General features: G+C 48.5%; 1 protein-coding gene across 2 annotated transcripts in view; it reads left to right on the forward strand.

Annotated features, from left to right (window-relative positions):
• The first annotated feature begins 215 nt into the window (after positions 1–215).
• LOC133355403 (semaphorin-3D-like) overlaps positions 216–25411 on the forward strand; it is a 119222-nt gene continuing 94026 nt past the window's right edge. For both annotated transcript variants that reach the window (XM_061572676.1, XM_061572677.1), the window contains exon 1: positions 216–696. The gene's annotated coding sequence lies outside the window, so the exon portion shown is untranslated. The remainder of the gene's footprint in view (positions 697–25411) is intronic.

A 25411-nucleotide genomic window follows, 5' to 3' on the forward strand; every position in this document is an offset into this window, starting at 1 on the left:
GCTGTCACGCAACACGCACGCACACGTACGTGGGACGCATTTCGCACCGTACGTAGCCAACCGCTCACGAAGGTTCGTAAACACGACGAGTCACGCACACGCCTGAACTCGCTCACCCACCCACCCGGCCAGCCACCCACCCACCCAGCCAGCAGCCAGCAGCCACGCAACCCCCACCCCACCCACCCACACGAGCATCGCCAGAAGCCCCGAACACACCCTTTGCAATCCACGCCGTCACTGACGTCCACGCGCTTTCTGGCTCCACTCTTTAAAAAGTCGCGAGCGCCGAACCGGCAAGCCGGCACAAGGGGTTGCGTGCGCGTGTGCGTGTGCGCGTGCGTGCGCGTGTGTGCGTGTGTGCGCGTGTGTGCGCGTGCGTGTGTGCGCGTGCGTGAGCGGCCAACGCAAGCGAGCAGCACCTCCACCCACCCGCGGATCCATCGATAGCCGAGGCTGCGGTAGGATGGCTCGAGCGTCAATTCCACAGTGGTGATGAGAGTTGTGTAGCGGTAGGGAAACGGGGGGTGGGGGAGGGAGGGAGGGTGCTGCGGGGTTGAGAGGGGGCTGGGGGATATACTAATAATAAGAATACAGAAATAAAACCCACAGAAGCAAAAGTACTCCGATGGTGCCTTGAAGCAGTGGCGGCACGGCGTTCCTCTGAAGAGAAGGTGTGAGCAGTTGAGACACGTGGTAAGGACAACTTCGTTGGACCGCGGTTGTGGATGGCATCGTGGTGTGTGTTGGCGGCCCTGTGATATCGCGATGGCTTGTTGGAAGTTGGGATCATTTTATTACCCTGAGGTGGCTCGAGAGAGAAGTTACACGCTGCGCGCTCTGCTTCTGTTTTGTTGTACTGCGTGCGCTCACTTCGAGATGAACAAAAAACACGCGCGCGCGCGCTGACACTTTGCTGAAATGCCTCTCTTTTCATATATCTTAAAATAATGATAATTCACATGCAGGATACGTTTGCTCTTCTGCAAACACATGCCAACGTATGACAGGAGGATTTTTTCTCCACCTCCAAAGTTCTCATGTAGACATCATAATTGTTTAAGCTCCTATACGAGTACTGCAATATATATTTTGTCTGTGCGTATGAATATAAACGTAAGATGATTTTATGTATACAGTTTGGTAACAACTGTCACATTGAGGCTTAGTGGAATGGAAAGTCCTCATTTATGGGAGGGGAATTGGATGTAACATTTGGATAGCACGTCTGGGCTTAGAGTCCATCGGCTTTGTAACGCAGCGTTTTGACATTTCCTCCGCCCTCCTGTTTATAACTGCTGCGTTTTCTCCTGAGCCCCTGATTATTTCCACTTGAAACCAGGAATTGTAACAATTCCAGATATGTGATGTTGTATTTGGGCTTAGCTGGGGGGCAGGAGGGTTGTCTAATTATGGTACAATTACACGGTATGTGCACTTTTTCATCGGACCTCGGATGAAAGGAATGTTTCGGTTATCCGCCGTCGCAGTACGCGCGGGCGGTCGCAGAACCGGGGTTGAACGTGATGTAATTCTACACCGACACTGCCCTTTCGGTTGTGAACCAAAGATCAAAATAATAAATATGCGAGGGCCCTATTCGCGTGGCTGTCTCAAAGTGTCTCGCTCGACCATTGCTTCTGTGCTCTCTGTCACAGACCGAGGGGGGTAACAGACGCAGCTCCGTCGGGCGCGGTTGGCCACGCACGGTGCGAACGGAGTTCCACGCGCGCGGACGGTGGAATCACTCTTGTTCGTAGCGCTTTGCTGCCGCTCGTTGTCGCTGGCTCAGTCGCCCTTGATAATAATAAAAAAGAAGAAGAACTGTCGAGCTCAATGGGCTTGACTCGCGAAGTGAACTTGTGAACTTCACTGAGCTTCGGTACACCAATGCTGCCCATTATGGACACCACGGTGGCGAAATGTGAACCGCCTCGTCTGGTGTACAGGAGGTCGTGAGTTCGATCCCGAACCTGACGCCTGCTGCTGTATATTTGGAGTTTGCGTGTCTCTCTCTCTCTCTCATCATCATCACGGTGGTTAGGAAATGTTAACTACCTCGCCTGGTATACAAGAAGTCATGAGTTCTATATCGACCCCGACGCCTGCTGCTGTATATTTGGAGTTTGCGTGTCTCTCTCTCTCTCATCATCACAGTGGCTAGGAAATGTTAACTACCTCGCCTGGTATACAAGAGGTCGTGAGTTCGATCCCGAACCTGACGCCTGCTGCGGTATATTTGGAGTTTGCGTGTCTCTCTCTCTCTCATCATCATCACGGTGGTTAGGAAATGTTAACTACCTCGCCTGGTATACAAGAGGTCGTGAGTTCTATATCGACCCCGACGCCTGCTGCTGTATATTTGGAGTTTGCGTCTCTCTCTCTCTCTCATCATCACAGTGGCTAGGAAATGTTAACTACCTCGCCTGGTATACAAGAGGTCGTGAGTTCGATCCCGAACCTGACGCCTGCTGCTGTATATTTGGAGTTTGCGTGTCTCTCTCTCTCTCATCATCACAGTGGCTAGGAAATGTTAACTGCATCGCCTGGTATACAAGAGGTCGTGAGTTCGATCCCGAACCTGACGCCTGCTGCTGTATATTTGGAGTTTGCGTGTCTCTCTCTCTCTCATGATCACAGTGGCTAGGAAATGTTAACTGCCTCGCCTGGTATACAAGAGGTCGTGAGTTCGATCCCGAACCTGACGCCTGCTGCTGTATATTTGGAGTTTGCGTGTCTCTTTCTCCGTGGTCGCATGGATTTTTTTTCCGGGTCATCTGTTTTCCCCTCCACATTTAGAAACAACAACACTCGTGTCGAGTATTTGGCTGCGATAAATTTCCACGCGAATAGCCACTTCGTTGATCTATCGTAGGTTGCCAGGTCGCTTCTGAAAAAAGAGCTACATAGCTCAGTGGGCCTTACCTCATAAAAGAAAAAAATATTTCCGTTTTAAAATTTTGACTTAAAACTTTCGTGACTGCAGGAATTAATATTATTTGGTTCTTTTTGGTAAAGCCACGTAGATAGAAAATAAATAAAACATTTAAACAAATAAAAAAAACTCACGACGTTTCGATCGCAACACAAGCGGTCGTCATCCGGCAGAGAGAAAGAAAAAAAAACGTCGTGAATTTTCTTTTTTCTTTTTATTTAATTTTCTATCTACGTGACTTTACGGAAAGAACCAAAGAATATGAGTTCCGTTTTTAGCTTTACTATTATAGATAACAGAAGCAATAGATGTGTTTGATACGCAGAGAGCATATGCACTCCATTGGAAGTGCACAAATCGTTATACGGTAATATATATTTTTTACAGTGGAAATGTGCTTTTTGAAATCGAAAAGGACACCACCGTGAGTTCTTGGCTTGTTCGGCGCCCCTGCTGTATCCAGTGGCTGTTGTTGATTTAGGTAAATTTGGCGAGAGCATTCCTCTCCGATCTCACTTGGCCACCCATCCCACTGCTGGTGGAAGGGTGCACCCCCCCCCCCCCCCCGCTAGACGGAGTTCGTTAGAACCCCTGGAGAAGTGATTTTGTCCGACTCTTGTCCACGTTTGTGCCAGACATCTTCGCGACGACGTGGGATTACTCACACATTTACACCCCCAACCAACCACCACCACCCCCCAAACCCTCTAAACCGTGGGTGTACCCCCACCAAAATTATACCGCTGGATGGGGGGGGTGGGGTTCGGAGTTTTAAGGAAGTCGCGACCATTGGAACATAACCGGTGACTTCTGGATTTCACGTTCGGGGCGCTGACCTTTATCCCCTGCAGCGGAATCCCCGAGGTCTCTGTGTCCACAATTACTCTGCGTTGGTTGTTGATTTATCATATAAAAAAAAAAGCAGTCCCTCTCGGCATACGATTGTTTGAGGTTGTCTCTCTCGCAGCGTGTCTATCTTGAAGTGCATCTGTATGCATTTCTCTGTCGACTGCACTGCAAACATCGGCCAGATGATCGTGCAGAAGACATATGGTGCGTGACTTCAAACCACCTCGGGATTCAACGCGCGGGACTCGAAAACGCTTTCAGCAAACCCTCAGTCTCAATTGTGCTGCGTGCACTCTCAACTCGAACGTGATGTGAACATGTTTTCACTTTTTTGTGCCGGTTTTAGGGTGCGCAAAGTGAAATGTAGAATGTTAACATGTTCGTGAAGGTCGCGTGGCCATGCGATGCAATTTGTGATGATTTGTAGAACACCCTCCCCCCGGTACGCATTTCTCTGTCGACTGCACGACGAACCAGTGGCACCTCCGATTGGCACGGTTGGCTACGTACGGTGCGAAAGAAGTTCAGCATACTGCCCCCGCCCCCTCGCCCCCACCCCCCGTGTGTCACGGAATGTTCTGATGATGAATGCTTTCGTTTGTAATGCAAGTTTTTTTTGGGTTAGATCACGTTAATATGTAAATGTGCCGTTAAACCCGCCACCACCCGACACAGACGATTAGTAAGGTTTGTCACGTAAACAGAACGTGCCAATTTGTTACTAGTACAGCACACCGGTGTATTGGGGAGAAAATCCACAACATTTACAATCTGAGTACAACGTTTCGCCAGTAAATACAACTAGCTTCATCAGGCGACAGCCAAATCTGGCTGGTTTAACGACACATTTATATATTTACGCGATCTAACGCAAAACCCCCTTGTATTATGGATGATATTGGCCGCGAAAGGCTACCACGTGTGAAACTGCTTTCGTTTGGATTGGCGGGGCCCTAGGCAATGCCAAACTGAGAACGTCAGAGTCCTTGGGTGGTAATAAACTCATTACTCCGGCTGCTTAAACAAACGTACACCGAGAGACACTTTAATGTGGTGGGCAGCAGCAATTAACGGCAGTGATTGATCGTTTGAACGTCTCATTGCAAGCAGCCATCGTATTACAAACCACATTTCTTCGATTAAAAAAATGATGCCCTTGGGTGGGAGTGGTGGTGCTGTGGTTAGCGCAACTGTGCTATGCACCTTGGCGACCCTTAGATGCATTCCCAGCCATGGCAGGCATCAGTCGCGAGCAAGTTTATCTCGTGACTCGCTTACCTTTCCTATACTTTGCACTCCCATCGCTTTTTGTACTGCTGCCGTAACTTTGTCACCTGCCCCTACGGGACATCTGCTGTTGTCCTTCTCCCCCCCGCACCTCCGATTAGCACGGTTGGCTACGTAGCCCATGAAAAAAGTTCAACATACATACCTACATCTTTCAGACTTGAAGTTTTCGTGACTGCAAGGGTCCATACTCTTGGTTCTACCTACGTCTGTGAAAAAAGTGCTTCATAGCTCATCGGATTCCTCCAGTCTAAAGTGAATATGTTGGCGGTTTAAAAATAAAAAGTGAGTGGTCTTGGGCAAGACACGTCTCTTGAATGGGCCATTATAGCCACGTGGGCGAACCTGACACCGGAGTGGCAGCCCAAGGAGCCAACGCCCCCGAGAGGACGTCCATTGTGGAGATGGAGCGATTGTATCGTCTTCACGCGAATCTTCTGGTGGGGGAGGGGGGGGGTTGCTGACGATACGTGGCAACGGATTTTGGGAGGCCTTCATCCAACAGGGAATTGACCGTGGCTGTCGATGATTCCGTTTATTTTGAAGTCCCCTGATGTGCTAAGCAACTCCTAAGCCGGGGCTCATCAATGAAAAAAACACCCCGTTCCCATGGCAGACACAATAGAGAAGAATACATGAATAATTAAAAGCAAAAATGTAAAAAAAAGGTAAGAAGTTATATAATTTCAAATATAAAATGTATCTTTGAAAAGTTTTGAGCTAAGTAAGGAATGATAAAAAGTGCAAGGCTAGTCATGAATAGTGCCAGTGGTAAAACACACCGTTTCCCAAGAAACACTTATTTAAAATCGCTGATAAAAATTAAAAATATATCAAACAAATGCTGATGCCGATAATGGGCGTAGCCCAACCCCACACACCCGCACCTCCGAGTAGCACGGATGGCTACGTCCGGTTGTGAAAGAGATTCAACATGCACACACACACCACTTATTTGGGCATAGAGACATCTGATTGTATTTTTAACCTTTATGCAGGAACATCTCGAAGCGCCATCAATGTTCCTTAAACATGCAAATCACTTGTCATGCTTTGGCTCATACTGCGTTACATAATTCCGTAATGGCCTGCGTTTTATTCATTTCACTCGTATTCAGTGTCTCTTGTGTCCAAGGTACCTGCGGTTAACGTGTCGCTGCTAATTTTACCGCCAGAGCTGAAAATAATTCGCGACGTTATTCTATCCATTCAATTCATTTCATTGCTGCGCCAGACCAGATCCATTCAGCTGCGTGTGCGCCCATTCACAGAGAAACATCACAAGCGGGGAGGTGGGGATCTCTCTCCAATTTTTTTTGTTTAAACTATTTATTTACCAGGTAAGGCCCACTGAGCTACGTAGCTCTCTTTCAGAAGCGACCTGGCGATCACAAACTGATAGTTCAACGAAGTGGCTTATCACGTGGAAATTTATAGCAGCCTAAAGACTTTTAATTCGCATGATTCTAAATGTGTAGGGAAAACCGGAAGACCCGGAGAAAAATCGACGCGACCACGTGGAGAAAACACACACTCCAAATATGCAGGTGTCAGCGTCTGGATTGAACCCCCGACGTGCTGCGTACCAGGCGAGGTGGTTCACATCTCGCCACCGTGACGCCAATCGAGCGCTCACTGTGAGCTCTGCATTGGGGAGGAGCGGCGAGGCAAGTTGAGCCGCGGTGACGTGTGAATGGGCGGGGTGGGAGAACGCCGAGGTCGGTGGCCTCTCTTCTTATCAGACGAACGTAAGTCGCGGAGTTCCTGACGGCGACTGAGATTTAAAGTCTCGTGTCAAAGGTAGCGCCTCGCACATCACGGGGGCCCTCTTCGGTGGAAGTCGATAAATCGGTTGAACTCGACCCGGGAGAAAGGGGAGGGCGGGGGGGGGGCACTCCCTCGCCCCCTGAGCGAGCGCCTTTCTGCAGCGGTCACCCATTCAGTGGAGGCGCTTGGCCCCAAACAAACCACACAAAAGCTCAGGAACCCAATCCGCTCAATGGGGCGGGGGTCCCTGGATTGATAAAGAGATAAAAAAATAAATATATAATACTATTTGGCTCTTTCGGTAAAGTCACGTAGATCTACGTGAATTCCTGCAGTCACGAAAGCTTTAAGTCAACATTTATAATAGCGAATAAAATGTCAGCTCACTATTGAGCTCCTCGTGAATGTACCGAGCTAATTAACACAAACACGCCAATTAATATCTCTCCTCTCCTTCTTGTCTGCCATCTCTCTATCTTTTCTCCCGACTAAATATACAGCTCTAATTTTTGTCGAGATTTCTTTCATGTCGCTCGATCGGCAGTTGTCTCTTGTGCATATTTTGTATATATATATTGTCTCACTCGGAGTTTATACATTAAACGGTCGGGCGTCCAAACACACATTTCTGCTTCGGGCCCCCCACACGGGGCAGCAGCACCACTGCGCCCATTCAACGCTAACCAGACTCAGCCCCCGATGAGCCTCGGAATGATGACCAGGGTGAGTCGTGGCGATGGCGTGCCCGGATTTATGATGGGTCTGCGGCTTCAGGGTTGTGCTCGTAGCTGTGATTAATTAAAATGACCGATGGATGGGTAATGTCCCCCCAGCGGGCCTAGGATACTGGCTGTTGGCGTTTGTGGTATGCCCCAAGGCAACAATTTCAACCAAGTATTAGTTCAAAATGTTTGTCAATTTGTTAATTGGACATATTCCAAAATGTAATTTTTTTAATGAATATAATGAATATAAATGCCAGTGCCTGTGGCATGACATTGAGGAAGAGTAGATAAAACACCATGTAGAGGGGCTGTCTGGAGCTCCCCCTAGCGGAGCACCTACGGGGTGAGCAGGGGGGGGAATGGTGGCGCAGTGGTTAGCGCAGTGTGCCATGAACCCCAACCGTATGCGACATGCGTGGCGAGTGAATGTCTGCACCCGACCTGGGCTCCACCGACTTCACCAGCACACTCACTGACCGGCGTGGTGAAGTATGGTCATACAACTCCTCGGTGCCAATCTGGCCTTCATCCAGCGATAATCAAGGGTTGTAAAACACGTGGAGTCATCTATTGTAATTGTGTGTTTATATTTACTACGGGATGCTGCTCTGGTGCAATGGTTTGCACAACTGGACTTGCCATCCAGAGGTTGCGACTTGTACCTCGCGATATGACGGCTGAAACCTCGGCGTCCGTTTCTTAAATTCCCCTTTCGCCTCTGTCCACACGGGGGCTATAAATGGGTTCACCACAGCGAGTCGATCGGCAGGTCGGGTATGAGAGGTACAGCGTAGGTAGACCTGGACACAGCCCCATGAGTGAGCTCCTCCGGTGGGCAAGGCTGCATTGGTTGGGTTATGTAGAACGCATGCCCAGCAACCGCATGCCCAGGCAGCTTCTGTTTGGCTGAATAGAGGGGGCTAAATGGGCACGACACGGGCTGGAAAAGAGTTGGAGCTGATGCGGTACAAAACGATGGACTTGCCAAATACCGATACCAGCGGTGTCAAGATCGGCCGCTATGGAGGAAGCTCGTGAAGGACGCTGCTACTACTGGGCAGTTGGAGGCAGTCGCCCTCCAACAACAACGGAGGGCGGAGGATATGACGCTCACAACAACGAGCGGAGGCCCAGGCGGCGGTATTGCAGAAAGTTGGCACAGTAGAGGGCACAGCTGGTGCATCAGCCAGTCATCTCAGTCAGCCAAACCATGGCACCTGGGTCTGTCCCGTGACCTCCTGTCAGCGAGCCTTCAACACTTCACGTGGCCTCAACGTGCACCTAGCCTGGCACAGACGCCGTGATGAACGTCACCGCCACTTACTGGCGAATGGCGGCTGCTCTTGTTGTTGTAAGTGCTACTTCTTATAGCACTTGTTCCAACAGTCTGCCTTCGTACTCCCACCTCTTCTAAGATGCCGGGCCGCTATGGAAGAGTAAGTCACAAAACCCTCTAGATTAGCACGGTTGGCTACGTACGGTGCGAAATAAGTCTTAACATGCATACGTAGAAGAGGGGGGGAAGGGGGTCTCTAGAGCAGTGACGTGAACAAGACAATTGCAGGGCTGCATCTTTACCTCGTCGGCTACGAGGCGGCGTTATAAATTCCTCCGGCTCTCTTTTCATGCCGCCGCCGCTGCCGACAGTTAAACTGCGAGGTTCGTTAAAAAAATGCCACGGCAGGAAAATACCCAAAAAAACGTGCGCACGCAAAAAAAGCCCACACACACAAATTACAATGAGGGGAGACGTGTCGGGTTCAGGCCGCTGGGACTGACGCTGGGACGGACAGCGGTCACACAGCCTCTCGTGTCCACGACGAACGGGCGCTGGGATGGACGGACAGACTCCGAGCGAATGGTTTCTGGTGGTTCCTGGCACGGTGGCGAGATGTTAACCGCCTCGCCTGGTATACGGGAGGTCGTGGCTTCGATCCCATCCCTGACGGGAGTTTGCGTGTGTCTCTCTCTCTCCTCGTGGTCGCGTGGATTTTTCTCCGGGTCCTCCGGTATTCCCTCCACATTTTAGAAAGACGCATTCAGAGTATTTTGGCTGCTATACATTTCCACGTGATGAGCCACTTCGCCGAGCTATCATTTGTGGCCAGGTCGCTTCTGAAAAAGAGCTACGTAGCTCAGTGGACCTCACCTGGTAAAATAAAAAAAATAGTTTAGTTTCGTTTGAAATCGTAGAAACGTTATTGCGTAAAACGAAATCGGATCCATGTGCAATGACTAAGGCCCATTGCCCAAAACGTTTCATGTTGTATATATTTCCTTTTACCACCGCTGTGTTATTGACAGGTGTGTTGAGTGTTTTAGTCGTTATTTATTCTCGTGTACCGCCTGCCAATCAAGTGTCTTGATTTAATATTCGCGGATAACAGCAGTTCTACCGCTCCAAAGTTACATTATTACACACCCATCGGCTACTGACGCAGCATCTGAAAGAAAGAGCAGCTCCAGAGAAATTCGTTCTGGGTTTACTCCCACCTGTTCCAAGGCATTGGGCCAGCATGAAAGAGTAGGCCAAAACACCTCCATATGCGGGCTCTCCAGAGCTTCCTCTTGAGTGGAGGCCCTTCCGGCGGCAGTGCTGCGAGCCGCTGGCTCGCCGTTGCCTTTGGGCGATCTCAGTCCGAGGACACCCACCGCCCGCCGGCTTGGCCATCTCGGGTTCACGTCTGGCCATCAGATGGACCGATTAAAATCCATTCCACTCCGGTAGCCGGCCAGGGGACCTCGGGCGAAACGGGATTGACATTCTCTGCTCAGTCTCCCGTGCAACCGATAGGGTCCCTACAACCCCCCCCCCCCCCACCGACTGTCGCTCATCCGTAGTCGCCGTCGTTTCCGAACGTCCTCACACGACGGTGAGCTCCTTCCAAGTGGCTTTTCGGTTTGTGTTGTTGTTGCTGCTGCTGCTACTATCCGACTGACGGAGGAGGTTTCTGTGCTCTGTAACCCGAGACAGACCCACGCTCGTTACGGGTAGCGCTTCTAAACCCCCCCACCGCCCACCCCGTGAAGATAGCGACTGTGTAAGTACCAGCTGTAGCTTGATTCTCTTCTTAGATTGTGCAAGCAAAAAATGTTTCGGCAGAAATAATAACAATCATAATGTGATGGTACGTGTACCAGCCCTTTTTGTAAAAAACCTGGGCTGAATGCGGGACTCCCCGTAGCGAGTGGGTCGTAGGGGTTATTTTTCCCATAATTCACCACGATGGTCAGCGTGGGTTGGTGAATTGTTCATATCACTCACCACTGATGTTAGCCATATCCGCTTCACACAGCCCCGCAAGCAGCCTATAGCAATTGTCCCAAGTAAGGTGTTTGCCCATCCAAGCACTGTCTAGGGCTCAGCCCTGCTTAGCTTCACGAGATCAGGCTCACTCCAGATGAGTCGCTTCAGTTCTCGCGAGATCGCTGACTGGGGTGGCTTGGCGTAGGGGTCATTGGCGTAGGGGTCATTGGCGTAGGGGTCATCGGCGTAAGGCAGCAAACCAACTGTGTACAAAGTACGCCTACCCATAATCCTCCTATAGTATTGAACCACCGTATACTGTGTTCCTATAATCCGAGGAACAGCTTTATACCAATTATGAGGATACAAAAAACGCAAGATGGATGTAGCATGTCATTATAATTCGCGGTACAACGTTTGATTTGATATGAAGAACTGGGCGCAACATTGTACATTTCTATGCTGTCCTTCCCCCGTACCTCCAATTAGCACAGTTGGCTACGCACGGTGCGAAAGAAGTTCGACACCGTACGTACATACATGCAAATCATCAGCTTCATAATCTGTGAGTGCCATCTCAGCGAGCAGCAAGTTGCGGCTCTTCTGCGAGTGTTTTCAACGAAGACGAGCAGATGCCTGGACAGATACGGTCACCCATTCTCGTGCTAAAACCCGAGACGCGACCGAGCCGTGTCGAGCGCGGCTGGGTCGGTGCCACCGAGAGGAGCCGGCGATCGCCCGGCACCACGAGGCGTGCGAAGTCACGCGATCCAGGGAGCCCCATCCCCCCCCCCCCACCTCACCGCTGCTCCACGCTCCGTTAAGCTCGTCACGCGTCCTCCTCGACAAGCAACAACAACCGCAACAGAGAGAGGCGCGGCGCAGTCGAGGGAAAACCAGGCGCCTTCAAACGGAGCGGCCGTCCGTGCAGGCGGTGATGCAACCCGCGGCTGTGTGTCCTTGTCGACTCGTGGATTCGCCGTTCCGAACCCTCCCGTTCTCTGCCCACACTCGCCGTTGTGGGCTGCAGCCTGGGGCCACGGATTTTGAGGGCCCTGAAAATCTGTGGGGGGGGGGTTTAATTTTATGGACCCTGTGAGGAATGATGATGGGCTGAGTCAATCCCCAACCAGGATGGGAACTAGAAACTTTCCAATTGCTAGCCACGTGCTCTACTGCCGAGCTACGTGGGTGGCTATCCTTTGAGGTGCTATGAATGCAACGTTGTAGTTAATTATCCCCACCAACATTAACTTCCCAGGTACAAACTAAAAAAGAAACTGGGTTTTAACTCCACATGTAAAACTAATAAAATATCTATTTTTTTATTTTACCAAGTAAGGTCCACTGAGCAATGTAAATCTTTTTCAGAAGCGATCTGGCCACAAATGATAGCTCAAATACATTTGTCAATCCACGGCTGGATTCTCAACGGTTCCGTTTAAAAAGAAAAGGCCCCGTACAGCTCGTGAAAGGTGGCGCCTGCAGGGCAGAGTTTCACGCACGGCGTCTCCCTGCCCACCCCGGCACGCCTCTCACTCACGGAGACGCGAGCGACGCCTGGAAGAGCGCTTAGGAGCGGCGAGCAAAGCCGGCGTAACAAATGGAATGTCCCCCCCTCTCCATCGCCTCTCTCATGGTCACGGTGATTTTCTCTGGCTCTATGCCCACACTTTTTTTTATTCTCCCACTCGCAGTCACCCACACCGGAGCAGAGGCATTTAAGACGCAATACTCGGGCATGCTTGGCAATTGGTAGAAACGGCTCGGCCTCGGATAGCCACACGAAAGTTGAACACCTCCAAACTACGGCGGAAAAAATCGCACATCGCAGCATGCCGCAGCCTGGATTTGTATGAATGGTTTTATCTATCGAGTGTGCAGGTGGTGCAACTGCACAATGGGCCACGGGGCTGGAAGAGCTCATGCACTGGGCTGTAAAGAGGGGGGGGGGGAATTTAGGAGGGGGCCCAGGGTCCATGCCAAACGTCCTATGCCATGTTGACCGCAGCTAGGATATGAACTCAGGTAGCTGGTTTCGTAGCACAGCGCCAAAACCACCGTGCAAATGCCCTCCTGATAGTACCCGCTATGAAAACTTCTCAATGAGGAATCAAGCCAACAATCTCTGTGCAGCACCCAACTTGAACAAGTGTCTTGAGACGTCCTGAGTTTCGGAGTCTTGTGATTCAACTTTGCCGGGTAAATGAATGACACTTTTATTGTTGTTGTTATCATATTATCGTAACGTGTTATTTGCTTAATCGAGTCAGAGTGCAATGGGATTCATGATGCTTTTGAAAGGTAGAGCTACTTGGGTTTCAACAGTTGATGGTACAGTCACTACATTTGGGTTGACGTGAGCGCACCGCGCTCAGCTCTTCGAAATTTAATAAACAAAGCGGTCTATCGCCTCTTTGTATTTGAGATGTCACTTCTTCTCAAATAAAGCACGAAGAGTGGAGCCAAAGAAAAACGAGGGAATCGGCGATAACCCGCCCCTCATCCACCGCCCGAGTGAATCAAAATCATGGCTGCACGCGCACCCGTGAGATAGAGTTGCTCTGTCGGGCAGTTCGGTCACTGCGTCGTAGAGATCGGCGCTACGTTGCGTCTTGAGCTTTCGTCGTTTTTTTCCCACCCTGTGGGGAAAATCATTCACGCCGAGGCTCCCCCTATCGAATGTCTTTATTCTACGCGAAGGACCCAACGCTGAAGATCCCTGGGGTTTGGTCTTCCACGAAGCTCGCGGTCCACGCTGAACCGCATCCACTGCAACAAAACCAGGGCAGTGGATGCCTGATGCACAAATGTAAAAAAAAATATTTAAAGCTTTCGTGACTGCAGGGATTCGTCTTCTTGGTTCTTTCGGTAAAGTCACGTAGAAGGGAAGTAATAAAATAATAAAATAATAAAACAATAAAATAATTCTCACGACGTTTCGGCCACAACGAAAGCAGCCGTCACCTGAGGACGGCTGCTTGCGTTGTGGCCGAAACGTCGTGAGAATGATTTTATTATGTTTCATTTTTAAATTATTATAATTCTCACGACGTTTCGGCCACAACGCAAGCAGCCGTCACCTGAGGACGGCTGCTTGCGTTGTGGCCGAAACGTCGTGAGAATTACTTTATTATGTTTTATTATTTTATTATTTTATTACTTCCCTTCTACGTGACTTTACCGAAACAACCAAGAAGATAAAAAAAAAATCTCCAGGCGTGGTATCCGATTGTGGCCATTCAGAATAGGCCGTGCAAACGTACAGCGACGCAATGCTCCACGAAAACGAGGGAGAAATCACAGCGATACACTCCGACGCTCCTGACGAGGTTGTTTCTGGGCTTGACCACCTGCATGTGGAATTGGTGTCGTTGCTTTGCATTGACATCGGCAGCCGTACGAAAGAAATCGATTCTTATATCCCCGAAAGTTGAGGCTTTCAGGGATGAACCCACATTACATTACAAAGGATTGTCGCTTACCTATTAGTTGTGTACGTATCGTTGATCTCTTTTTTCACCAATTAGTATAGCAATTAGTCTATCGGCAATAACGTGACGAGGCGAAGAGTCGATTGGTAAAATATCGCAGAAAACAAGGGGAGAGCTCTGGTAGAGGAGTTTCACAGGATCTCTCCACGACAAACCTGCCACTAGACTTTCTCAGGCTTTACTCTTTGGTTCTGTCGGTAAAGTGACGTAGAAAATCAAATCAAATAATAATAGAATACGACGTTTCGGTTGCAACACAAACAGCCATCATCAGGTATGAATTCATGATAAACACAGACACGGAAACAACTGCATGTGTGTCTTTGTGTGTGTCTCTCTCTGCAAGTGTGTCTGCCTATGTTGTTTCCGTGTCTGTGTTTAATCATTCATTCTTTCCTGATGATGGCTGCTTGTGTTGCAACCGAAACGTCGTATTCTATTATAATTTGGTTTGATTTTCTACGTGACTTTACCGACAGAACCAAAGACTTATTCCTGCAGTCACGAAAGCTTCGAATCTAGTTTTTCTCAGGCTTTGCCCACACTCTCCGCTGTCGTCTGGCAGTCAAACCAATATTTCCATTCTGAGAGCTGGAATTTGTTGTAAAGCTGAGTCGAAAAACCATCCGTTGTGTGCAGTCGTTGGTGACCGGGCCGAGAACCATCCACTCAGGATCACAATATGTATGTATAGCCCTTAAAAGCAGATGCACTTGGAAGCATGCCCCCTCTTTTCTCTCCACCTGAAGAAGACCGCTTGTGTTGCGATCGAAACGTCGTGGGTTTTTTGCTTTTTATTTAGATTTTTGTTTTCTCTCTACGTGACTTTACAGAGAAAACCAAGAATATGTATTTATAGTGGAGGAATCCGATGGGCTATGAAGCTCTTCTCCACCGATGTCCACACTCGAGAACCCGGAATAGTCACGCGTGGCTGCCCAGACCTGAACTCAGCATCCCAGCGGTGATGGCTCAGTGATTTAACCTCTGAGTGACCCAGACAGCTCGTGGCATTTTGTTAAATTTTCTTTTGAACACAAATCAAAGTAGCGGTAAAATGCTCGCTCAGTACGCACCCTTTAATGAGAACGAGACCTTTAAAATGAGCTATTGCTCTTGAACACCAGTAAAGTCATCTCGGAGTTGTCCAACAAAATCAAGCAAAAACAAAACCCCTTCCAAGATGTCTGGCCAGCAAGGCAGAGTGGGCCAGACACCATCTAACGGGGCCCTTTTGAGCTCCCTCTCGTGAAGGACTATCTTCCACCCGTGCCATGAGCCAATAAGTGGAGGGTTGCTTCTTTCACTTTTACCCCAGAGTGAACACGAATGGGCAGAACTCTACGCAAAGAGACGCCACGAAATCTAAGTCGGCCGCTCGGTCTCTCTCTTGCTTCCAAATGAGTTTTCGCACGATCCATCCCCGTCTTAATCATCACGAAGCACTTAGCTCCGGTGTTATGAAAGTGCAGCGTGGGCGATGTGATTTGTTTTTTCCTGTCCACCGACGGGGAAGTGCACAGAGTGAGATTAAACGATACCACGAGCCGATATTTCATCGAAGAATGTGACCCCTTTCTGTTGGCGAGCTTCGCCACAAGAGTGGAAAAGTGAGAGAATTTTCCCCAAACTACATTTGACGCCGTCGCTAATGAATGACCGTAAAAACCTTGCTGGAAAAAAGAAAAAGTCTGTTAATACTTCAGGCAAACCTATGGTGATGTATTTTTTTTCACAAAAAATATTTCCGCGTTCGCAAAAAAACAAAAAAGGACATCCCCCCCCCCCCACGTTTGTCAATGTTTATTTATTTATTTACGTAGAAGAGTTCCCACAATGGGAGGCGCGCATCTGCGGTGTTTGCTGTGCCCCGCGGATGGAGGAGGTGAGAGGGGCGATGCGTCTGAGCCCGGATCCCGGACCCGCCCGGGGAGGAGTCTTGCCTGGCCATTGTCCCGCACCCGCAGACCCCCGTGTCTCGCGCCACCCCCCCCCCCCCCCCCCCATAATCACAAACACGCGGGGGCTCCCTTACACACGTCGTGGGTCTCGGCACCACCGGCAACCGCCAACACCGCCCCCCTCGCCCACCCGTGCGTTTGCTTCCTTCTAAATGCCCCCTACACCCGATTTGTGTGTGTGTAGTGTAGCGGTTAGCGCGCTACGCTACGAACCCGGACGACCCGGGTTCGATTCCCGCTCACAGCCAACACCAGTGACGATTATCTGAACCGGTCCTGAGCCTCCCCTAGGTCGACTCAGCCTCAAATGAGTACCTGGTGCGGCGTGTAAACATCACCACTAGGGAGATAAAGGCGGTCAGGCGTGGTGCTGGTCACCCACCCCCCCGTGTACCGTTCCAGCCTTCATAGGTGCTCGCTAACAGCACTTGCCCCTACAGTCTGTTAAGGCTATACGGGGGATCTTTGTGTTTGTCTTGTGTCGGCGTGGTGCTGGCCACCCACCCCCTCGTCTGTCGCGTCGGGCTTCATAGGTGCTGCTCACTAACAGCACTTGCCTCTGAAGTCCGTTAAGGCTATACGGGAAATCTTTGTCTTTGCATGCAGTTTTTCAGCGGGTTGGTCCGTGTGCCATTTATTTGGCCATTTGGCCATTGGGAAATGGGTCGAGGTATTTTGAAATGTTTCTCTCCTGCTCTAATTCCCGCCGTTGTTAGTATTTATTGACGTTCAAGTTTTGTTTATCCAATCTGCCCACCGCCCTCAAGTCACAAACAAATCGTCAACATGAAGCTGGTTGTTGTTGTTGGTGTAATTACCGGCGAAACGTCCGTACTCGAAATGTAAATGCTGTGGGTTTGCTCTCCAAGATTGCGGCGTGTTTGTGCTAGTAACGAATTGTCACGTTTTGTTCACGTGACACACCTTACTAATTGGCTGTGTCGGGTGGTGGCGGGTTTCACGGGCACATTTACATTCACGGGATCGAACCCAACAAAAACTATTTTGGACAATATTGGTCGTGAAAGCCAACTACTTCGTGTCAAACAAACTGTTAACACGTGTCCCTCCCGCCCACGCTGCAGTGTAGTTGAGCACGTAAAACACCGTTTGTGTTTCTTAGATGAAGCGGCAAGAGTCCCAATCTTAACGCCAGTAATATTTAAACAGGCTGGGAAGAATCGTGCCTATGCAGTGATTGCGTAACTCTTTCCAACACGCGTTTGCCTTTGTAAGGATTTTAGCAGCGCGGGAGCTGATGGGCATCCGTCAGGGTACAACTTAGCTGGATATTTGTAGATACAGGAGACTTTGTGCTCTGGATTAAGTCTCAATATTTGTAAAAGCCAAATATTCAATGTGACAGTTTTTTTCATAGCGTTAGTCCCTGATAGCAACGCAACTTTAAACTTTAGTTTAATTGAAAATGCATCATGTCCATGAGAGCCAGAGTGGCCCCCTCCTTTAAGAATGGACAGACGGGCTGGAACGCATTAAATATGCATCTTTGTATTCATAGCCATAACAGCGACAACAGTAAACACAGCGTTACGCGATACGTTCTGCGTTAAAACATTTATTTGGTGATGCTACATTGGCAGCGGTGCACAAGCACAAATATCTAAAATATATGTAACACATTCGTCAATACCACTGTGGCCTGAGAAGGAAAAATATAAAAGAGTTGACGTTTCAGGCAACGGTCCTTCTTCAGAGCCCATGAAGGGAGAGGCCAGAGAGCTGTGGTGGATGAGTTGGACTTTGCTAATCCGGTATTTTTGTATATATACATAAATCACTTCAAACGTCACTTTACCTTTTTTAAGGCAGCGCTATGAACAAATGTGTTGAGAGATGTGTTACGAACTAGAATGAAAATGACATCGGTGTGCCAGCAACAACATACGCGACAACGTGAGCATAGCAGTAGAAAAAATAGTAAAGATTCGAGATGACGCTAATCAGTCCTGCGATCTGTCGGTGGCTGTGTGTGTGCTGTGCGTTTAGTGGGTTGAGGCGGTACTGCTCAAACCGCTGAGATGTAAAGTTGTTTGTCTGTTACATTCTCCATGAACAAGTGTGGTGGATATGAGCCGTCAACTGCATATACAAGCAGTGTACCATACTCTGTGTATACTTAACATACACTTAGGGGGCGTCCATAAATGACGTCACGCACTTAGGGGGGGTGGAGGGGTCAGACATTTGTGACGATGTGTGACGGGGGGGGGGTTGAGAAATGTGACGTCACATCAAAATGTGCAACTTTAAATAAATATAGACAACACGTTCTACTTAATTAAATACACGTTTTCATAAATGTTTTCTCCTACAACATCAGAGTGCAGCGCCACATTAAATACGCACTACAATGACAATAGTTTAAAGCGATTTGAAGCATTTTTTATTTTGTGGGGGGGGGGGGGGGGCAGAGCTTTGCGACGTCATATTTTAGGGGGGGTCTGACTTTTTGTGACGCCGTGTGACGAAAGGGGGGGGGGGGTGGGTGAAAATCGTCCAAAATCACGTGACGTCATTTATGGACGGCCACTTACAACGAGAGGCAGACTTGGGCATTTCGGGTCAACAGTAACCCATCATTCATAGCGGCATTTCCTCGTTTAATAATAATATTCGGTGAATTTGGCGAGGTTTTTGTCGGTTTTCTTGTTTTTAAACTGTAAGGAATGACAAACTACATTTTGCTAATTAAATATTCCGACAACCAATTACAATTAACAATTGGCAGAGGATATACCGCGAAACAAACTTTAAGTCGTTTTTCATCATTGTAAAGTACGTTGTAATATTTCATGTGCCCCCCCCCAAAAAAAAACGAACAAAATCGAAATTGAACATTTGCCAAGATACCTCCGGAACACAAAAAAATACCCCGGCAACTTGATATAAAGAAGCCAGAATGTCTGCAGGCAGGGAGGTTTTGATAATTTGCCAAAATAGCGGCGTAGGAATGCACCGCGCGTGTTTACCGGCGACGTTTCGGAGGTTGTGACCCGGGTAAGTGATTGCTGGCTGCCGCACGCAACAAAGGGCGCGGAAGAGTGAGATCGAGGAAGAGGAGATCGTGATTTGTTCGACCGCCGGTGTGGCGTGCCCCAGCACCGCACACGTGACCGCTGACACTTTTATGAGGCAAACTCGCCATTGGGGTTGGTGAATGTGCCTTGCGGCAAAAACAAAATATTTTTTAGCGAATAAGAAGAAAAGCAAAACAACACGCAATGATAATTTTGTATTGTGAAATATGTAAATGTTGAGGAAAAGGCCATTTGATTAAAATACCCCATTAAAAATAAAAACACGTAATTGTATTATTATTCATTATAAATATTTCTTAAGAATTATAATGAGCTATGTTTTAAAAATTATAAGAAATAATGATAATGCATAATAAACTTACGTATTTTATGTTAACGTGCTAAAACATCTTGGTGCAACCATGGTGTAATGGTTGGCACACTGGAATTGCTATCCAGAGGTCACCAATTCCTGGCAGTAGTTGAAACCATGGGGCAAGTTTCTTAAATCCCCCCCCCATCCCACCCACCTAACCCACCCACCTAACCCACCCACTCTTGTCCACCCACCCGTGTCGACCCACCCACGATGTCTACTCAGAAGTACGCATCGGTGCAGCACAGCCGATCGGGAGGTCGCGTGCGGTGTGGTGAAGTGTGCGCAGCTCCACTCGTCCCAGACGTTTGGCCAACGTGGTGCATTTGGCCAAAAATTACCCGCAAGAGGGGCCTCTCCAGAGCTCCCTCTCGTGGGCTTCCGCCAACAGTGGCGTTGAGTGATCAATTGCAGAGCTGCAACTTTACCTCTTTGTTGTTGCTTACAAATAATCAGTTGAACGCAGAATCCCCCTGGGATATTTTATTTTAAAAAGCCTCGCGATTAGCACGGTGCCACATGCAGCGCGAGTGGACGACGCCTCTTCACGCGTCTCTGAGGTGCAGTGGTAAACTGGTGCAGTGGTAAACTGGTGCAGCGGTAAACTGGTGCAGTGGTAAACTGGTGCAGCGGTAAACTGGTGCAGTGGTAAACTGGTGCAGTGGTAAACTGGTGCAGTGGTAAACTGGTGCAGTGGTAAACTGGTGCAGTGGTAAACTGGTGCAGTGGTAAACTGGTGCAGCGGTAAACTGGTGCAGCGGTAAACTGGTGCAGCGGTAAACTGGTGCAGCGGTAAACTGGTGCTGTGGTAAACTGGCTGCAGGATGCTACTGTGCGCACCGCACGTAGCACAACAGTCGCGGTGACTTGTGTAAAAATAGCACAATTTCATTGAACTCATCTTTATGTGTAGGATGGGGGGGAGGGGAGCTGTCGTGCAGGGTTTAGTGCATTAGGCTATAAACTTGGCGATCTGAGCTTGAGTCCCGGTCACGTTTAACATGTGGTGGTGAGCGCTATCTAACCTGCTGCTGGTATCCACCTGTGGCCCGTGAAGGGACCAGCAGCGTGACCGAGTTTACGCTCAAACAACGCCCCGTGACCGACAGTGCGCGGAGGCCTTCATTCAACAGTGCATTTTATGAATGCTGTTTAAAATAAAATGAAAATAAACCGCAGGAGTAATCTTCCACGTCCAGCACAGTCGGTGTGTTTACGTTGGAAATTGCTCCGCTGTTTCAATCGCGTCGTCGTCGTCAAGATTCCGCAGGCATTATTGTGATCACCCCTCGTGACGGCGAAGAGTGCCGTGAGGGATGATGACACGAACCCTCTCCCGTTCCACGACGTCTGCGAGTTGCAGGGTGGGTGTCCCGTTCACCGCTGAATCTCACAACGTGCAAGCGGCTCGGTATTGGTTTTATTTAGAGAGGTGTAGTAGCGCCATTGTTTTTAAAGACATTGTACTCATCGCAGCAACACAACCGCACTGTATGATAGCTGTCGCTAAACCGTGTCACACACCCTCCCGCGTGGCCTTGTGGGAACCCCAGTACCGATAAAAGTTATTTTACTTTATTTTTTCTTTCGGTTCCGTTCAGATGACGTACCAGCAATACGTCATTCGAGCAGTACGTAATCAGAGCAAAATAGGAAGAAAAAAAACATATGACGTAGATGTCATTGAATTGGGAAGAGGGTTTCAGTGACACAACTCCGTGACACGCCACAACATCACCACAGCCAACGTTGAACACCGAGTGGCTCTTCATGCAGGGACCACTTGTGGCTTAGTGGGGTACCCACTCCCCTTCTGTTGATTATTTCCTTATCTGACTTTTTCCCCGGTACGTGATTTATTCCCGCCATCTCATCCTTTCCTTTCTTTCCTCCTCCTCCTCCTCTTCCCCTATCCTTCTCCCTCTTGTCGTCGATCCATCCCATACATCTCCTAGATCACAGCGGGAGAAAACTCAGATTCTGTGCGCGTGATTCAGCATTCTTGGACAATGTTACTGCCCAGGTTCTATTGCTCCCGTACTATTGCTCAACCCCCCCCCCCCCACACACACTCTAAAAAACAACAACTGACAGCCATCCGTACGGGCTCACAAAACCACTTAAATGCAAGTGGCAACGCTTGCCCGGTCACCGTTTAAGTTAACCCAGGCTGACTCCGACGCGGCTGCGGATTGAAGTTGGCGGTGACGTGGTGCGCTGAGCTCACGATGGCCGGCGCCACGCCGATTCGGCGAGAAGAAAGGGCCTCGTTGTTCCGGAGTCGTCCGTCCGTCGTGATTGATGCCGCACGTGGCTCGCGCGTCGTGGAACCGCTCGCGCGACGCGACCCCTTCCCCGAGGTAGGGGGCGGCAGTGGTGGCGGTGAGCGGGGGTACCCAGTTCGTCTGCGGCGGGTGAATAATGCTGCTGAGCACCGGCGCTCAGCGATTAAATGAAAACACAATTAGGAGCTTGCTTTTTTTATTGTACATGTAAGGCACAGCTTGCTAGTGCGGGTGATTGATTAGAGCTGCATGGGGTTGTTGAGCACTGGGCTTAAGAAGAGCTCAACACCAGCTCTCTGCCCGTATTAATGCCCGTATTAATGAATGCCTCTGTTTTCTTCCTGATGACGAACGCTTGTGTTGCGATCGAAACGTCGTAGTTTTTTTGTTATTTTTGATAATTTTTTGGTTATTTTCTTTGAACCGATCTACGTGACTTTACCCAAAGACCCAAATAATATTAATGGCAAGTGTTGATGGTGATGGCAGGCGCTTGCAGGGTGCCCCCGTGTTGCCTCAACGTCGGTTGCACGCGTGTGGAGGGAATGTCTCCGCTGTCAAAACTCCCGGATGAGCGGTGATGGATGCAGGCGTAGAGTGCGGCAGGGTCTGTATGTGGCCAGGTCGCTAGAACTAGTCTCACTCGCTCACCGCTTCCTTCGATTGCCCGCTCGCCTTGCTCTCTCTCTCGTTCAATTGCTCATTTGCTTGCACGCGCTCGTTCGCTTGCTCATCCACTTGTTCATTTACTCGCTCCCTTGTTCCATTTTTCACTCGCTCGCTCGTTCACTCATTCATTCGTTAATTTGCTCGCTTACTCGCTCGATCGTTCGTTTTGCCTGTTTGCTCACTCACCGGTTTGTTACTTGGCTCGCTCATTGACTCGTTCACTCGCTCGCTTCCTTAGCCGTTGTCCCGTGGGTGAGCGGTCCTGTTAATACTCCTCGCCGACGTGAACAAAAGAGTCTCCCTCCTGCCGACACGTCGCTTGTTGTGTGAGGAGCACTCGTCCTGGCTGGACTATGCCTCTGAAATAATTGCAGCCGTTGGAGCGTGGTCACCGCTTGTGTTAGTGAGGCCACTCCACCATGACTGAAGCCACTTGCACAGCAAGGGAGCCCTCGTACTCTGCACGTGCCCAAATCCATTCACGGGAAATGCATTTGTTGATCATGTTGATTTGATTACAATTGCTTTTGTGTTTAGTTTGCTGTGCTGCCCCGCACCTCCAATTAGCAGGGTTGGCTACGTACGGTGCGAAAGAAGTTCAACATACAGACATACATTTATTTAGTTACGAATGGCAGTCTTACCGGCTTGCACGTCGCTTCTTCATGATTGCGGCTGCTGCGTGGTTGATCCCAATCGAGTGATTCGTGGGTTGATGGACCAAATTTGGCCATGGTCCAATATTTGTTTGTATATATAGTGTGTAGAGAGCAGTGGGCAGTTTTTTCGAATTAATATTTTCTTCCATATTATTTTAAAAGGAGGTCATCTACTGACTTTATTTTTAGGATAATCGATTGAAATTTACAACCACCAATTGGCGAGCATAGCTTTGGCACACAACTTGTTTATACTATCGCAAAAAAGCAATAAACCTGATGGTCCATTTATAGTGTTGCTACTGCTACATAATAACTTTTTATTTTACAGTGTACGTGTATAAACGTATTGCAGTTAACTAAAAGCAGGTTGCTTCATGTAACAATATTTACGGTTGTTCAAAATACGTACCAAACCATACGAAACAAAAAAAAAATGTTTTGCCCACCTAGAGAAATGCCATCTCTTGGTTGGACGTTTTATTTAAATCGATTCTTATTCTTGGTTCTTTCGGTAAAGTCACGCAGAAGGGAAATAATAAACATAAAAATGTCACAAAGAAGGGAAATAATACAATAATAAAAATAGTTTTATTAAAACAATAAAATAGTTGTATTATTCATATTTTATTATTTCCCTTTTACGTGACTTTACCAAAAGAACCAAGAATATGATTCCCTGCAGTCACGAAAGCTATAAATCGAAATTTAAAGAGATTCTCTAAAGCTCCTTCTAAGTAGGAGGAATAGCAAAACGACACGGACTGTTTCCCGAAGCCCTCTCGTCGCACGTAGCAGACCTCGACATTGATGTTTAGCCCCTTAGCCGCATTGGCATATGCAGGAAGATAATGGAGCTTGTTTTATTTGTAAGAATGTTTATTTGGTAAAGGACTGCAGTGGACTTGTTTAGAGATCATTACAATATCCAGTGCTACTGTCCGCCAGTGAGTCGGCTCTCCTTTATTTAACCGGGAGATGAAATAAAGCCATGACACACGTGACACACCATCGCCTCTTTTTTACAAGCGCTACCTTGGCTCACATCAAACCATTTTATGTTCACAAAATTTTATGTTCACAGAATATCCATGAAAAAACACACATTTTAAGTGTAGCAAATCAAGTCTAAGCACAACAGCAATTTCGCGTGCAAATTTAAATTGCGCCGAGCTAAGGCCTAGATTAAAAAGAATACGCAAATTTTTGTTTGTTCGGTAAAGTCACGTGGGCATAAAATAAAATAAATCGAGACGTTTCGGGCGCAACACAAGCGTCCGTCATGGTTTCGTAGTAAAAGCTGGTCCACCTGATGACGGATGCTTGTGTTGCGCCCGAAACGTCGTGATTTATTTAATTTTCTACCTACGTGACTTTACCGAAAGAACCAAAGAGTATGGATTCATGCAGTCACGAAAACTTCAAATCAAGATTATTTTTGCTTATTTAACTCTCACTAAACCGTGCATCGAGAATGCTTTGGGATTGTGATCGAGGGGGGACGTTGCGCACATGTCAGTCCGAGCGATCGACGGCGTCTCACGACGATAACTCGCTGTGGCGTGCGTCGCCTGCGTCGTCTGGTTCCACCACCACCCACCGCTTCGCCTCGACTTGGCGAGACGCGGGGAGACGTCCGATTAAGGACGCGTCGCTTGCGCTGATTTACACGGACGGCACTTGCGTCGTCCGGCTCAGTTCTAACGGTAGTTGGGCATCGCAAGAGCGCAATTTCATTAAGCCTGGGACGATTTACTCTGGAAAAATCGTTAGCCACTCGGTCGCCGTAATGAGAAGCACATGCTATGTTGGACCAGTGTCTTGTGAGCATTGTATTGCAAGGCCATTTGGGACTTGAATCAGTTTTTTTATTGTGTGAAGTAATAAGGCGTACGGAAATGAGTTGTTGTTGTTCATGCCGTGACAGCTAAATCATTGATGCGAATAATTAGCTAAATACTTTTTTCTTAAACCAGTTCATGTTGTTTTTTGTGTGAGCAAAAAATATGCATTGGTACCATTCACTATTCATACCGCGCCTCCAACGCACAGTCTAAGCGAATCTATACATTGCCATTATCCGGCATTACAATTTGATACAACAATATGATTTTGCTGC

The sequence above is a fragment of the Lethenteron reissneri genome, chromosome 51, assembly GCF_015708825.2.
Source record: "Lethenteron reissneri isolate LAM-NWPU_2019-01 chromosome 51, ASM1570882v1, whole genome shotgun sequence".
NCBI lineage: Eukaryota > Metazoa > Chordata > Hyperoartia > Petromyzontiformes > Petromyzontidae > Lethenteron > Lethenteron reissneri.